Source organism: Pimephales promelas, chromosome 1 (genome assembly GCF_988280905.1).
Source record: "Pimephales promelas chromosome 1, fPimPro1.hap1.1, whole genome shotgun sequence".
NCBI lineage: Eukaryota > Metazoa > Chordata > Actinopteri > Cypriniformes > Leuciscidae > Pimephales > Pimephales promelas.
This window is the reverse complement of record NC_142769.1, coordinates 37,928,923-37,946,259: the sequence shown is the minus strand read 5'-3', so window position 1 is coordinate 37,946,259 and position 17,337 is coordinate 37,928,923. Positions and strand designations below refer to the sequence as shown.

The window sequence follows — 17,337 nt, the reverse complement described above, 5'->3', positions numbered from 1 at the left end:
CATATTTTATAATAAAAATTATTGTTTTTTCCCATGAAAAAAAAATTCTTCATGCCTTAAAATAGCTTGGATGTAACTCTACACCTTTGCTTTATTGAGTATATGCAGATCCATGAATATGCAAATTAGCCCCTGAATTACACCAGCACATACTCCCTGATCGATTCGGTCAACTTTACTAAAGTAAACGCTACACAATGGCAAGTGAAATTATTGGTTTAATTCCACCATAAATGTTTGAACCAGAAACTGATTCAGAATAGGACGAGTGAACTGTTGATGACAGAATGGTTATGCGTTTTATGTATCACTCTCTCCTCTCTCCTCTTATCATAGAAAGTCTGTGGAGAAAAGCCCTGTCCCGCATGTTGATGGGATTGGTTACAAGTTTGTGATGGTAGGAAAGAGGGGCACTTTCAAACCACGTTTTTGAGACTAGTGTACAGTTTTTATTTTGCCGGTTTAAAGAGAAAATACTTGCAATGGTGTTGACTGCTGAATTTGCAAATGGTTTGCCTTAAATTATATTAAAAACAACACATAGACATATAAATAACATCAAGATATTTTAAATAATGATGGTAAGCAGACAGTTGACAGTAGCTGTTTTTAAATTCTCAAAACAAAAATAATATCTTAATATATATATATACAATTTTTTTACAATTCCCTAATTATATAATAATAAATTATTGGCGTTATTATTATTATTATCTTTTTTTCTTTAAGAATGTCACATTTGTCTATTGCAAAAGAATATAGGAATACATATTTCAGTCTCACTTGATGCATCACCACTTTGTCATGCATGTTAAATTTATTTTGTCGTAATAAATAAAAAAAAACAACACACATTTTTAACCTTTTAGAGCAGTGTTTCTAAACGGGTTTGTGAAATAACTTCATGGCACTCAGGAGTTGATAAAAAGCTAATAATAAAAATCATTAAAATGTCAAATTAATAGGGTTGCACTAATAATTGAAATACAATTTAAATTGGAATATGGCTTTTGTTATTATATAAAAATCAATTATTGGTTGCAGCTTTTTCCGATTAGTATAATGTGTTGTGCTCATTTACACGCAAGCATCTCATGATCTGAAGTTTTCAGTGTCTTGGAGAGTAATTTCCAACATTTTTGTGAATGTCAGCATTGTTCTAGATTTGTAGCAAGAATCGTGTATAAACCTTTTGTCAACTAAACGCAGATTAAACGGTCTCCCTGCAGTTGTCTGCCAAAATAAAAGTTTGAGGGTTCATAACTTTTTTTTATTATTTGAAAGGCTGTTTGGGAATCTCTGCATCAGCGGGTTAAAAATGTTAGCTTAAAACATTTGTGATCCAAAAGTAAAAGTATAGCCATATGGCTCATTTCAGCCTGGTGTAAATGTTCAGTTTAGCATGACAAAGAATAGTTTAACAATTAATATTCCTCTCTTTCATTTCCTTTACTGTGACACTGCTTTTGCTCCTGCAGATGCAGACTATAGTGTGAATGAATTGTGTGTCTCAGCGGCAGCTGTACCTCTGACTGCACAAGCAGGAATCCATCCACTCACACCTCTAAACCTAAACCACCCCGACAGGAACAGTTGCTTTATGCCCCTCTTAATCAGCAGGACTAGAATTGAAGATGACTTCAAAGAGATATGATGTCCTTTATTCTGTAATTCTTTTCCACTTGTACACATCTTCAACAATGATTTACTGCCATGCTGAATTTGTGCGTATGTGTGTTTCTATTCTGAGATTGCACAGCTGGTGTCAGTATTTCAACCAGCATGTTTCTGTTGTCTTTTTTTTTTCTTTGCTTTCTGTACAATTTGGGGTGACCAGCTGTGGTGATTGCTTTTCCTTCCTTGGCTTTTCCTTGTGTGTAATTTAGACTTGGCTTGCAGTGACGGTGGTGTTCAAAAAGGCCTTGGAAAAGACCTGAAATAGACAACCAAAAGCAACATGTCAGCACGTGAGAGAATGCCTCATGGAGATCTCTATTGGAAACTAAACTGACCTAGGCTAGATTAAAGGGTATGTTCTCCCGGGCCTTGTTTGTCGCTGAGCTTTTCCTAATGTCTGTTGCTGTGTGTGTGTGTGTGTGCATGAACATGCATATGTGCATCACCTGCAGTCTCCAATGGACATTTCTTTACAATGTACTGTAAAAACAACAATGACTTATTTCTCAATCACACTTATCAGAGATTTGAAATTACTTTCAAAAGTTTGGGGTCGGTACGTTTTTTGAAGAAGTCCCTTTTGCTTATCAAGGCTGCATTTATTTGAGTAAAAACTACAATATTGTGAAATATTACAGATTAAAATTTTTTTAGCAGGCATTACTGCTGAGCATCACATGAGAATGTTGAAAACAGTTACGCTGCTGGATTTTTTTTGTGGAAAATGTGATTACATTCTTTTTAGGATTCTTTGAAGTAAAAAGTTCAAAAAATGTTTTTTCCTTTTATGCACCTTGGTCATGGAATAGTTTGCTCATGGAAAACGATAAAAAAAAAAGTTTAATACAAATCTATTGATGAATTTAAGCCAATCATAAAAATGTGTTTTTTTTTTTAATTTTTTTGTAAAGACCTCTGTTTTTAAATACGTGTTGTATTGTAGGTTTGCATGGCTGCTTCATTGGCCAGTCTCTTTTAAAAGAGAATAATGACCTCAGTGAGACTTCCTGATAAAATAAAGGTTAAATAAATAAATAATGGATCCTTGCTGAATAAAAGTACTCATAAAATAATGTACGGACCCTGAACTTTTGAATGATGGTTTGTATACTTCTTTCCTTGAGACCTTTAGACACACTCAAGTGCATGAAAACACGTGTCTAAAATGTTTAAATCACTAAAGTAGTTTTATACAAGTGTATGTAAAATGATTTCTCAGACATATATATATATATAACATTTTTTATGTTTTTCATGCTGATTATTACTCAGGAAACATCAGTTTTTACACTGTGGTAGCAAGGTGTCATTTCGACTGAAAAATGTCACAAACTGTCTATTGATGCTCGTGCCCAGGTTGCCTAACCTCCCCCATCTTCTCTATTTTTCATTGCTTTGTTAAAAAGAGAGAGCGCACAGGGGGGCGAATCGCTGGCTGTCATTGCTTTTTAGCCACTGCGCTGGCCATGCCTGTCCATCTGCCTGGATGGAGACTCAGTGAAATTGCCGTATTCCATAATAGACTCGGGCGTTCTGGGCCGACACACAATGAATGTTGTTGTAATTTCTGCTGTCACTGGGGCAATGGATGCCCCTCTGCGTTTTTCTTCTTCTTTTTTTTTTGCCTGCTGGTCCATGTGCAGGGGGCAATTTACATAGAGACATTAATGTAACTGTCATGTTCTATCCCAGAGCAGCCATGCAGAACTGCTAAGAGACAGGCCGAGCTGCAATACTGATGCTCATAGCGCAGAGAGATGGAGCGGCGGCACAAACTTAATGGAATTAAGTAAAGAATTCTCCTATTTACCACTATGGCAGATAAGTGAGAGAAAGAAGAGGGGCGAACATTTAAATAAGCGCTGGAGTGGAAATAAATGGCAAAATAACATTTGAGGAAGTCATTTATATCTGGTGGTGATTTGGAGAGAGAGAGAGATCAGTTGGAGATATGAATTGGTAATGAAATATTTGTGTTAGACACGCTTGCTGCTTGCAGCATCAGCACTACACATCTGAGATGCTCAAGAGCATGGTTCAGGCCACGAGTGCGATATTAACTGGTCAGTGCTTGCTTTTATTGCACTATTTTCTCTCTCTCTCCATATGATCTATAAATGAAGGTCCAATACAAAATTATATCCCATAGACCCATCAACAACAATTTTGTGTGGAAATTGTATATTGCATTTGTGGGTCACTCTTATAACATTAACATTGTCTGGTTTCAATGTGTTTATTATTATATTTTTATAAATGGTGTGGGGCTGTGGAGGATGTTGTTCATCACAGAACACAGAATAGATGAATAAGTCTTTAGTCTGGGTCCTTGTTTTCTCAGACCCCAGACATGCACTGAGAACAGTACTCTAATGGTTGAATGCTTTGCGGTTGGTTTACTCGTACTTTTCATTGCCGTTTCGTAGATATTTGTACACATTATTTTGCACTGTGCTCTCTCGGAAGTGCCTGTTTGTCATTTACTCTCTATTCACCTTAAAATCGTAAAAGTTGCATCTCTCTAAAATAGTATCTTGTGATTATTACTTTTTTTCTTAATTCTGTGAAATCAAATGATACCATCCATACAAGTTTTCTAATACACAAGTACACTTTATTTGTATGAAATGAAATACAAAGATGAAGTTTATGTTAAAGGGTTAGTTCACCCAAAAATGAAAATTAAGTCATTAATTACTCACCCCCATGCTGTACCAACCCTGTAAGACCTTCGTTCGTCTTCGGAACACAAATGAAGATATTTTTGATTAAATTTGAGAGCTGTATAACTACCACATTGGCTGCCTAAGGGACTGGCTCTTGACGGCCCAAAAAGTCAATGAAGAAAATGTTTAAATATCCCAAGTGACTACCGTGGCTCAACTATATGTTTATCAAGCGACGAGAATACTTTTTGTGCGAAAAAACAAACAAAAATAACGACTTTATTCGACTATTCCTTTTCTTCCTTGTCGGCCTGAAACGAGACTTCCTTAGATTTCCACGACGCATGCGCGAGAATTGCGATCTCCTTCAACTACCTCAGTTCAGTTCTCGCGCATGCGATATATAAAAATATATATAATGTCCGATATTGGATATTTAATTGTACATGCTCTGTACCCTGTTTTTACATTTATATACCGTTGTCATTATCTAATGCTCACTTAAAGTTGAAGGGATTGGGAAGCCAAAAATGAAAATTCTCTCATAATTTACTCATGTTCGTGTCATTTCATTCTCTGTGGCTGACCCTCTTCTGCAGACCACAAAAGAAGATATTTTGTACAAGAATGTTGGCAACCAAACAGTTTTGGTCTTTGACTTCCATTGTATGTACAAAACAGAAACATATTTCTCAATATGTTCTTTTCTGTTATACAAAATAATGTCACACAGGTTTGGAATGACATGTGGGTGAGTGAATTAATACAGTTTTATACATATACAAGTTATTCTATCTTGTGTTTTTTACTGTAAACCCAGTTTTTGTGCTTATTTGTTGTTTATTTGTTGTGATCCATCTTTTACCTTTTTTTAGAAAAACACAGTTCAACCTTTTTGAACTAAATATTCTGGCTCCACATCCTGGGAGAACAATAATTGTAATATTGTGTACTCCTTCTCCAGCACTGCACTACACAGCTCCTTTTCCCTGGTGATTGGCTGGGCTTTCAGAAAGCAGGGCCCATCTGACTGTCAGAGACGTTCCATTCCATCCAACAGGCAGAGGGGTATTGTGTTTCTTTGTGCGCATTTGAGCTGACATGGTCTGTGTGTATCTGCGGAAACTGTTTCTCTGTCAAGAGAATCGAGCAGGGAACGGCGGGCCTTGTATCCTCACATCAAACGCTGAAAGCGCGCCTTGTTTTCAGTGGGGACATGGCAGAAAACAGGAGCTGGGGTAAATGGAAAGCCTGCTGTGGGGTGGTCTTTTTCATGGTGATTAACTCAAATGACACACAACCAGAGGGACACTGGCTGCCTCCACATTAATGCCTTTTAGGAGGAACGGCGGCGCTCCTCATATGAATGTGTCTGCCTCGCTACCAGGGGAAAGAGGGAGAGAGAGATGGAGAAGAAAGGAGCGCAGCTATTGAAGATGGCATCTCTGCTCTCTCAGTATACACTTTGGACGCTTTCCACATTTTGATTTAATAATGGCCTGCCATGTAGATCTTTATTCATGTGGCTAGAAGGATAAGTGCTGATGTGTGTCATTATGTCCACGCCACCACAAAAACGAGTGAATTTAGGTCAGAGTATGTATATACATGACAAACGCAAGAAAAATGGCAAATTTCTGCTTTTTGTATATGAAGAAAGGCATGCATAGTCGAAGCTGTGACCTTGCGGATTGAGCTGAGGCACTTATGCGGGAGACACAGGTTGGTTCTGGCCCAGGTAGACATCCAATGAAAAAAGGCTGAAATAATATGTTGTCTAAGTTCAAAACCACTGCGTTTTCCAGGTAAAATGTCCATCATTAAATGATTTACGAACCACTGACAACTCCTAAATAACTGCTTTGTAAATGACATAATATGCCTACCTAATTTAAAAATGATGAATTGACAATTAATAAAGTATAAAAATACAATTATTATACACATCATACTGTATGTGTATATTCGTATATGCTTACAAATCAAGAATAAAACATTTATAGCTGTATTTATTAACTGCTTACTTTATAAATGAAAAATTACTAATGCTTAATTAATGATTCATAGCATGCAGTTATTATAAAGTGTTATTTAGCCAAAATATTTCTATTCATGTAGTTAGTATATGCACCAAATATCAGCAACCTGAAACTGAAATCATGATAACCTGATAACCTTCTCCTCAAATCATGATTTAACTCATTAGAGTATAAGTCACTGGGCTTTTACCCACTAGTCATTTTACCCCAAAACTGTAGCAACTTATCATTTCGTAGACTTGTACAGTACAGTACAGTATACCATTTTTCCAGTAATTCGAGCATCAAAGCAATGCGGATGGATAGACGCAGATTCTAGTGTGACTGACAACTTCTGTTGCTTGTGTACATGATTCAGAATGTTGTGCTCATTAACTTCTGAGGTCGTCACCTTCATCCGTCTGTTCTTTGTCTCCCTCCTCATCGTCCTCAGCCTCACTGATATATGGCTGATAATGTAAGGGAAATCAGTTGGTCATGCTTGAACTCGCCTTGTATGCATGCTTTCTATCAACCATTAATACTGTGAGGCCATAATGGCAAATCATTTAAACTATTCATCTTTCAATAATGCCCTCTCTTCATTAATTCACAATCGCAGCCTGATCTTAATTGCTCGCTCTGGTTTTGATTTGCATTGCTGCCAGGCATCAATTAATCTTTTTTTGTGTCAGTCAACACAAGTTATTGTAATATGACACTGTGTAAACAGTTAGCACTGAACAAAGAATGAGTGAATAATGGATTGTTTGGATCTATTTATTAAGCATCCTGTTTAGCAGCTTAAAAGCTGGTTGTTTTTCTCCGGCGGTAGAGAATGTAATCTTTCTCTCTTTCTCACACACTTATTCATCTGCCTCTTTTTGACAGGAGAAGTTTCTGGTTCATAATGAAGTCCACCAGTCCCAAACAGAGCTGATAGTCACCATCCATCAGTATGACAACACGAGGAACATGCAGTTAACTCTGAAAATACATGCATGCATCCGTGTGAAGTTCTTGTGCTTGTGTGGGAGATAGAGAGCAGACTCTGTTGCGTGTGTGTGTGTGTGTGCGTGCTTTGTTTTTTGTTTTGTTTTTTGGGGGGTTTAGGGAACCTCTTTGTGGGCAGGTGGGGATACATGCTGTTTCAACATGGAACAAAGTGATTTTCATGTGGAATCAAACAATGTGTGTGAGAGAGGTTTGAGTGAGTGGGTTTTTTCTAAACATTTGTGTCCCCCAAAGCAACAGAAAAACCTCAACACACCATGATTTCCTTATGGATTTTTCTCTCCTTTTGGAAGATTCATAAAGGGACAAAAGTTATAGATAGATAGATAGATAGATAGATAGATAGATAGATAGATAGATAGATAGATAGATAGATAGATAGATAGATAGATAGATAGATAGATAGATAGATAGATAGATAGATAGATAGATAGATAGATAGATAGATAGATTGATTGATTGATTGATTGATTGATTAGGGATGCACAATATATCAGCCACCATATCGGTATCGGCCGATATATGTTCATTTTTAATGTTATCGTTATCGGCCTGGTTAGAAAATGTGGCCGATATATTAAAGCCGATAAATAATGTAGTATTCCCTTCAGCTGAGACACATGTTGAGTACTGTTTATGTTTTTGAATTTCTTGAAATATGATTGAAATCTCTTCAAAAAATGAAAATACGGTTCGTTGCAACATGTGCAGCGCAAATCTGTCATATCGGCTACATAACACTATAATGAGAACATCATTATAATTGTGCGCTTGGGACATGGGTTTAATTGTGAGACTTTTGTTTTTGTAATCAGGCTCTCAAAATTGTACAAAAATTTGGATTTCAATTTATCGGCCAATATATTGGTTATCGGCTGTCAAATAAAAAGAATTATCGGTTATCGGTATCGGCCAAAATTTTCATATCGGTGCATCCCTAATATATATATATATATATATATATATACACACACACACACACACACACACACACACACACAGTACTGTGCAAATATCTTAGGCATGTTAGTATTTTCACCTTTAAAAAAGGGTTTTAAAAAAACCCTTTATTTATATATTTTGCTGATAGGAAATGTCATTTAACATTATTTTTTATCATTAATTGTTTTAATACAGTATATATTTAGGGCTTGTGGATAGAAAAAAGTATCATAAATCCTCTTCTTTGTACACTTGTTGGCCTTCACAGTTCAGTCTACTGCTCTGGGACATGCGATCCTTCCATGAAATGGGACATGAAATCTTAGCAATGTAACTGGGCGTTAGAGTGTTATCAATGTTTAAGAGACATTCACATGGTTTATTCATCCCTCCTTTACCCACAGCATTGTCTCTCATGTTATTGTTAAGATCCTCTTGAATTAATCATACTGAACAACGGTGTTTTGCTGCAGAATGCATTAAACTGAGATACCAAGCATAATTGCACTGATAAAATCTATGTTTTTACTTTTCATATCCTGTGCAAACCAGCTACGCTACAACATCTTGTCTCAGTTTTCTTGATGTTATTTAAACCAGTGCTGTTAGGAAGTAAAATGTAGATAGCAAATCTGTCTGATTCTCTTTTTCAGTGATGTTTTACTCATTAAAAAATCACTACTAAGAATGAATTGTGCCTGTTGATTGATAGCATTATTTTCACATGCTTTCTGTGTTGTTTTAGTTGCCGATTCATGCAAAGAATTTATGCAAATCAGGTAAAGGCACAAACACAATCTTCAGCAGGTCAGTTAGAGAGCTAGAGTGTGGAAGGTGATCCTGATATCTGAATCAGTACTTGGTTATAAGATAATAATTATAATTATTGAATTAAATTAAGTTCCATGTACCGCCTGCTTTCCACAGGCGGTTTTGTGAATATGTGCGGTCTGTATGTAATGAGTCTAATGTACATAGAATGGAGGCATGTTTGCTCTGACATTTAGTTCATTTAAAGTGCAGCACTAGAATGATTTTAATGACTACTTACACTAGATTGCAGGAGGTTAACTAATGTCGCTGAAATACCACATAAACTAAGTGTAAAAAAAACTGCTTTCTTGCCCTGCTGAAAAAGTTGGAGCTAAAGTATATATACACTATAGCTCTATAGTATAGAGCTATAGTGCTGGTCTTGTTGGGCACCATGCAACTCTCCTGCTTCCTATGTTGGTGACCAGCAATGCTGGATTTTTCAGTGGGTTAGTGCATTGATTCTCAACGTTTATGACTCAAGAACTTGTACTAGGAGTTAAATTCACTATTTCTGTTTTCTGAATAGCCTACAGTATAGCCCTATTCAGACGGGACTCGTTTTCCAAATGTAGTTTGGCCACAATTGTAATAATCTGGCATCTGTGTTTTCATGTTCTGATTCGGACAGGACTAACACCTCCATGTTTAAAGGTGCTATATGTAACTTTTCTTCTAAAATGAATCCTTTTTTTATCGCCTGTGTGTGAAGGGGTTGTAATCGCACATTACAATGATCTACTTGGTGGGTTTTGCTATTACCTCTGAAGGCCAGTTTTCCTATTTCTATGTGAAGTCTCTTGCTCGGATTTTCTGCGAAATCCATCGGATGTGGCGTGCATGCGTGCTCCCAAGGCTCTCTCCTTTTTATATACAGTCTATGCGACGCAACTCCATGACATGGGAGTCTGATAACACACAAAAACTCCTGCCTCCAGCACAACACAGACTCCAACACAAACTCCACATGAAGACAGTATAAAAAATAAAAACAAAAATGTATCTGCTGAAGCTCGTCAGGTCAACGTGAATCTGATCGACTTAGGACGAAAACACGGATCAACATCGAGAGAGCGTTTGAATTATGGAGAGACCTCCACTATTTTTATTGTGATAAATCACAAGTTTTTAGATATTGTAAAATAATGGTAAACTGTAATGTAATAACAAAGTAAACTACAACATATATGAGACATGAAATAAATACAAAAGACTGTTCCAAGATAACAAAAATTGGGTGCTTTAGGATATAACTTTTATATTATGTAGATCCACTGTCTAACGTCACTTATCCCACTTCTATCATATTGTTGATAATACACATTTCCAGACACGTTCAGTACAGTAAATCACTTCCTACGATCTTACTGTTACACTGAAAGTGTTCAGTCGTTCACTAACCGTTTTCGTTATATACATTCACCTATGTTGACATTGCTGACTGTGAAAGATACACAAATAGTTAGTGAAATGCCTTATGCTAGATAACACCACAAACGCAACATTATCATGTTACGAACATAGAGCATTAGTTCAATGTCAAGCTGATAAAAGTAGCCTATTATTGTAACGTTGCAGTGGGAGTTTACATGTGTTTCCAGCATGTTGTGTGATGCTTTCTCCGGTGTGTTGAAAGTCTCAGTGTGTGTACCATGAGTGTTCGAGCACGCGCGCTCTTGTAAAAACTGGTTGCAATCTGAAACATCACAGATAGAGGCCGCTAAAAAATACATACTGCACCTTAAATACAGAGGTGGGAGTGTGTGTGTTTTCTAGATTTGTGCTTTACAGAAGGTCATGTTCTGCGGTTGTGTGCATCAAGTATATGTTCTTTAAATGAATTATTTATTGATATAACTGTATTTATTATTAAAACCCTATTTAAATTAACTTCATATAAGTTTATTGAAGTGGCTGTTCATAATAAACCCACATAACTGGGTGGAGACATTTAAGCAAGTAGGCTTATCTCACTTGATACTGATATTAAAATCCGCAGTTTCCGCACTTTAGCTCTATTTGTTCATTTTATAATGTAATTTTTTCGTCAGATACCAACCGTGTTGAAATGAAATAAAAGCATTCAGAAGATTGGTGCTACGGTAGCTCGGGTAGGTCAAAAAACCCGCAAGAAGCGTTAGGATAATACAACATCAGCAGTCACAGACGGATGGGATTAGATTTCTCCGAGGATTGTTGAGTAGGTAATTTTCCCTGGAATTTTTACTGATGTGTAAGAAAAGCACAGACATGACAAATTTGGACGGGATTAAAATGACAACGTACGTCTGTGAAACACGGATTTCTCTAATGTCCCTCTGGTAAACTAGTCCTGTCCAAACAGGGTTTGATTCTGCATTCACATATATCTGATATAAATGTCATAACCCCTTAAATAAGTCTTACACTTACACAAATTACACTCCTTTCATTTATGGCATATTTAGAATACGGTTTTGATTGTTGCTGCTTATTGCTCTCTCTCTGTCTCGCTTTCCAGGCAATCATGGCAGAGTAACACATGCAACGATGCCATCACAATCATTAAATAACCACGAATCAGTCTTCAGAGGTTGAGACACAAATGGTAATGATGAAAGACCTGCCAAACTCAGGTTCCTTCCATGCTCTCTTTCACAAAATGCAGGAATTCAGTGCCGCAGAGGGCCGTGTATTAGGACGCATACGGCACTAATTACTGATTAGTGTGTTGGCATAAAACAGGCAGTCTTTCAGATGGCTTTTTTAATTCCTCCCGTGTTTAATAAGCGTTGCTCAATCCCGCCTGTACAAATCATCCCATATACCAGTCTAAATTAATCTGCACGGTTGCCCTGCCCCGTTAGCAATGCGATCGAAGAAACGTGCCTTCTTGAAAGCGGGTAGAGAAGAGAAAGCGAGCGGCGATGCTTGCACTCAAAAGTGCTTTTAACTGAGCCGCTTTGAACACATCACTTAAATGTAATTTGGTGGTTTCTATGAGATTTATTCAAAATTAAGCATAATGAACAAAGCTCACTCTCCCTATGCATTCCTATAATCCGGGCGTGTGTCAGATTGCTTCTTTGACAGATCTGACTTCAAAAGCTCAACGTTGTCAACAAATAATGAAATAAATAAGAGGAAAGCATGATTATCCAAGTACTTGGTTTATCTCCCTCTCTCTCTCTCTCTTTTTTACACGTTGCATCCGGTTGGCTAATTAACTCCTTCTCTACTGCACAACAAAGTGGCATCTCCTCACTAAGCCATTCTGACATGCTGCGTTGACACAAATGTGCCACGAGCATTTATAATGTAATTGAATTTGAAGGTGTGATGCATTTTGTTAATAGGACCCATTTAGAGAGAGAGCGTGCCAGGGTATTTTACCTTTTAATATGGAAATAGAGGTAATGGTAAGGGCTTGGGAGAAGGTGGCATATTAGCATGTCATCATTTTCATATGGTATGTTGTAGCATGAGTTTGATAATGTGAGCCGTTCAGTGGCAAACAACTGGAGAATCTTGCAGTACATAAGCAGATTTGAAATGTTTTCCGAGAACTCATACTGAAGACCCTTGGTTTGATTCGCATTTAGCCTCTCTTCTATACAGGCGTCTACGGTATGCATGTATCAGTTTACTACCATGACCACTCGCTGACTCTGGTAATAAGTCATCTCTGCTTCACAAGAGGGTACTGGAGTTAATAAGAACACACATGCAGAAACACGCAGACACACACCCACACTTGCTCACGCATTGGTGGGAATTGTTTTGCTTTGTCTTCAGGCTCCAATCCAGGCCAGCAGCAGGTAAAGCTTTCTGTAAATTGTAGCCCAAGGGCAGGTCTTCTTTACTCAGTGCTCAGTGCTGTTTGAAGCTTTCTCAATGCATGAGCCCTCAATATATTGAAAATTGGGTTTGTTTTCACCATTAACCCATTGATGCCTCCGTTTTCCAATGCAATTTGCATAAAACATTGATTGCATCTGACACCCTCTGTAAGCCTGAACTGTTACCAGATCGTTTATTTTCTTATGGGAGGCTGCATTCTCTCTCTTTTTTTTTATTTACATATATTTAATAGTGCTGTCAGTCTAATTAATTACATATTTTAGATTTTTTTTAATTGCATATATTATAAAATATGTTCATTTTATAACAATTTCACATTGAATCTCCAAATAATTTAGAAACAACATAAAAACAAATTATGTTTAACTGAAAAATTATTCTAAAAATTAGGCTAACCCTAGTATTTTATTTTTTATATAATGCTGAGCACAGTTAATTTAATTAGAAATATGTGCTGTGTGCTCATATATACATAAGTTACTGATCTGGCATTATTCAGTGTTTTATGAATGACTTATTCATTAAAGTCATTAAAAAGTGTTACTGTGCATTTTGTTTATCTCTCTTATGAAATTCATAAGCTGTTTTAGTATTAACCACCAGTGACTGCACACAGTGCTGGAAAAGGATGTATTTGTCCATGTGTCAGTGCTAAATCATTTTGTCATGTTTATATTTTTGGTTGTTCATAGTTTTTGTGCACTTCAAGCTGGGCTTTTTTTATAGTTATTTTTTTTTATATATATATACAAAATAAGATTTATAATTCATATATTTGGCCTACTTTTCCCCCCCAAGCCCTTGACAATTGATGATTGGTGGATGCACTTAAGTAGTGTGTTTGTCAGTATCTTTACAAGTTTTTTGCCATTCTTTTTTCTTTTCCTCTTTTATGGTGATTTACATTTACTTTGCTGAAGTAATTTTTTATCTAATTTATGTATGTACTATATATACAGTGTATATCCAAAGTGTAAATATTTAGTTTCTGTACACACATTAAATAATGCTTTGATAAGTGCTTTGATAAATAAGAGGGGTAAGCATAGTGTAAAAACATTTGTTACAATTAAACATCATCATGAATCTGTGTGCTTGTGTAATAAGCTAAAATTGCCCTTGGTGTGTGTGTGTGTGTGTGTGTCTTGTAGTGGTCTTAGCTCAGGACCCATGTTTGATTTGACTCTATGAGCGTGTTTTCTGCTGTTTGACATTCTCTGCGTCTCTCTCCTATAGGCTCTGCTGTCTATAGCTTGTGGCGCTCCCAGTGGAGCAGGCTCTTTCCACTAACAAAATGCAAAATACAAAATTAATAAAAACACCCTTTGAAACTGACAAATACGCCTCAGGCAAAATATCGGCCCGTCGGCTGCTTAAAATTTAATCAGTATTTCTTATTTATTTATTTATTTTCCACGGCCATGCTCATATTTTTAATAACCCTTTGCTTGGGTTGTCTATGTACAAAGTTTTCCTCCATCATGAATTACATGTTTAATAGGTCCTGACAGTCCATGGACTCTCCAGATCCCCTGGGGGATCCATGCTAATAAAATAAGCAGATTTTCTTTATCTCTTAACCTTAGTCCTTGCCCCTCTCTCATACACTGATTTGATCTTTTTGAGACTCCTGGTGAATATACTTTAGTCTGTGTTTATATTTGGAAGAAATGTGTTTTAGATTGTTCCTTATGTTAATCTAAGTGTCATGTTTTCCATATTTATTTTCTAAATATTACAATTTGTAAAATTACTTAAATGCCATATATTGCTATTTTTTATATATATGTGAAGTATTATATTTAACATTTAACATTTAATTTTAATATTCGTAGTTGTCAGATTTACATTTTGTGCATGCATTATCGAGTTGGTAAAATGATGATAAAATGTTTTATTCTAAAATGTAGGTCTAACAGAAACTTTAGAGATTTAGAGGAAAAGCTGACAAGCTATCACTTTTTTTTTTTTACTTTCTTATTAATAGAGACCAAAGCTTTCAGTGAAAGTGTAGGCTAAAACAAGCAATACTTAAGGTCCCTGTTCATCAATATTAACAGTCCAATATATTATGCATATTATTCTTTAAAAACCACATAAAATGTGTGTTTTTTTTGTGACTTACTCTTAATTTTGCATATGCTCTTAAGTAAAATACATTAAATAGTAATTACCATTAAATTGATGGCTGGGGCAGCGTTGGTTTTGTCACTCAAGTTACTGCAAACTGTCTTTGACAAGTCTTTCTCCCATTACTTAACTGCACAGCCATCTTTGTTCACCCCAATGTCAGAAGACTTGCAAATTCAGCACATTACTGTAGGAAGAGTGGCTGTAGTCAAGACTGGGAAAAAGCAGAGATTCAGCAGAGAACGTTCAGAGAGCTAGTACAGCAGCCATAGATAATTCGCTTACTTGGTGACATTAAATCTGTACACCGTAAAAACAATTAGTTCTGTGTTGAACTTTCAGGCAACAATTTGCATGGTTTCACCTCAAAGTGTTTATTTTAGGCAAATCTCTAGTTGAGTAATTCTCTCAAGTTTGTATGCACTCAAAAAGAGTTCTTTGCAAAGCTTTGCCTTTATTCATTGATTTCAATTGCTTATTATTATGTCATATTCCCTGTGCAAAATTTACATATCAAGCACATACTGTATCATCTGCCTGTTGTCTTGAACTACTGACAACATCACATGAATATTCATCATATAATCATTCATGAGACTAAACGGCTTGGTACATGAAAGACGACAAGGATAACAATAAAACAACTGATCATTCTGAAGTAGAAGAATAAATCACATAAGGCAATCAGTTATTAAACATGACAACAAATTCACCAACCGTGTAAATAGAAGTAGCAAACTGTTAAACAATGCAACCATATTAATTATTCATGCTCAAGTGCATGCTTGTGTGTGTGTGAGAGAGAGAGAGATAGATAGAGAGAGAGTGTGACTGACTCCTGGAGCTAAAAAATGCATGAATCCAACTCACCTTCTATGCTTCTTTTGTACATAACCAAAAATCTTCATTGAGATGCATTACTTGAGTTCCTAAAAGTTTTAAGTAAGCCAGTTTTTTTTTTTTGTAGAATTTGTATTGGAATTCACATCTGAGACAGTGAGAAATGGAGAGAGAATGTTTACTGTTGGAAAGCCTGTATTGATTAGTGTCAGGAGTCTGATTGTGAGACTTACTCGATGTCGACGTATGCTTAATTTAATAGTGTTCTGCTCTCGAAACCTGGTGGGGAAACAACAATGCTGAACACTCTCTAGCACATTTTGACTTCTGTGTTTATAATCTAACTGCGTTAAAAAGATCTGTCGCCCACAAGGAAGACAGGAAGCCCCGTTGACAGGCTGGGATAATAATGTTATTCTAGGCAGAAGTGCCAGCGAGAATGTGTGTGTGTTCAGCCTGCTTTGCTCTAAGCACTCATAATAGTGTGCTAATCAAGGCTAGCATCTTTTAGTAGGAGAGGAGCAAGGCATCTTTCCAATGTCCTCAGATACGGGTGTCTATTAGGGGCGGGCATCTTTGATGTGAGTAATTTAGTTGCCTAATTATACAAATGGGGTAATAACAATTGAAATAACAAAGCTAACAAAGTGTGTGTGTGTGATTGCAAATGTGTACAGCCTGCTTCTGTTTACTTGCATGGTCATGGCCTAAAGCAATACGCACATACACACACACACACACACACACAGACACAGTGAACAGCTCAACTCTCTGATGGCTCAGTGAGGGATTTCCTGCTGTAAATCAGAACAACAAACAACAACAATAAAGAAAAGAAAATTCTCCATGCATGGTTATTAACACACGCCTCAAAGTTTCTCAGAGCAGAAACAGTGACTTTTCTCTTTGATGTCGTTGATTACAGTCGCTTTTGCATTGCCGTTGCCCCAGGACCGCATCTTCATGCCCGCGATCTCACAATACATTTCTATGACAAATCCGAATACATTTCTTTCTCACGTCATTATGCTCGGCTCTCAAAAGGATACGTGTTAGGAAAAAAAAGTTGTTCTTTTAAAGTTTCTCTATTTAAAAAGCAGAAATAACAAGCTCCATTTTCTATTGCCGTAGTTGAAACGTCTTGTTCAGTTAAAGAATACAAAACCAACAGATCGAAATCTGACGAGAGGGGACAAGCGCTTTTAAATTTTTGATTGAAGACAAAGCTCTCTGTTCTCTCTACAACTGAGGAAGAATAGCGAGGATCACGCTTTCATGGTAGGTTTCCGGCTCTTAAGAGCGTGGTTTCACCCTGTGCATTAGCACCACATTAATTTTGGAATGAGAATCCTCGTTGAGTTCATATAATGAGCAGTTAATTATTGACAGCCATTGAT

General features: G+C 36.6%; 1 long non-coding RNA gene across 2 annotated transcripts in view; it reads left to right on the top strand.

The window, feature by feature from the left end:
• The window catches only part of LOC120468225 (uncharacterized), an 83,037-nt gene extending 75,617 nt beyond the window's left edge, over positions 1-7,420 (top strand). For both annotated transcript variants that reach the window (XR_016160460.1, XR_005620208.2), the window contains exon 4: positions 7,253-7,420. This is a non-coding gene — a long non-coding RNA (uncharacterized LOC120468225). The remainder of the gene's footprint in view (positions 1-7,252) is intronic.
• The last annotated feature ends 9,917 nt before the right edge of the window (positions 7,421-17,337 follow it).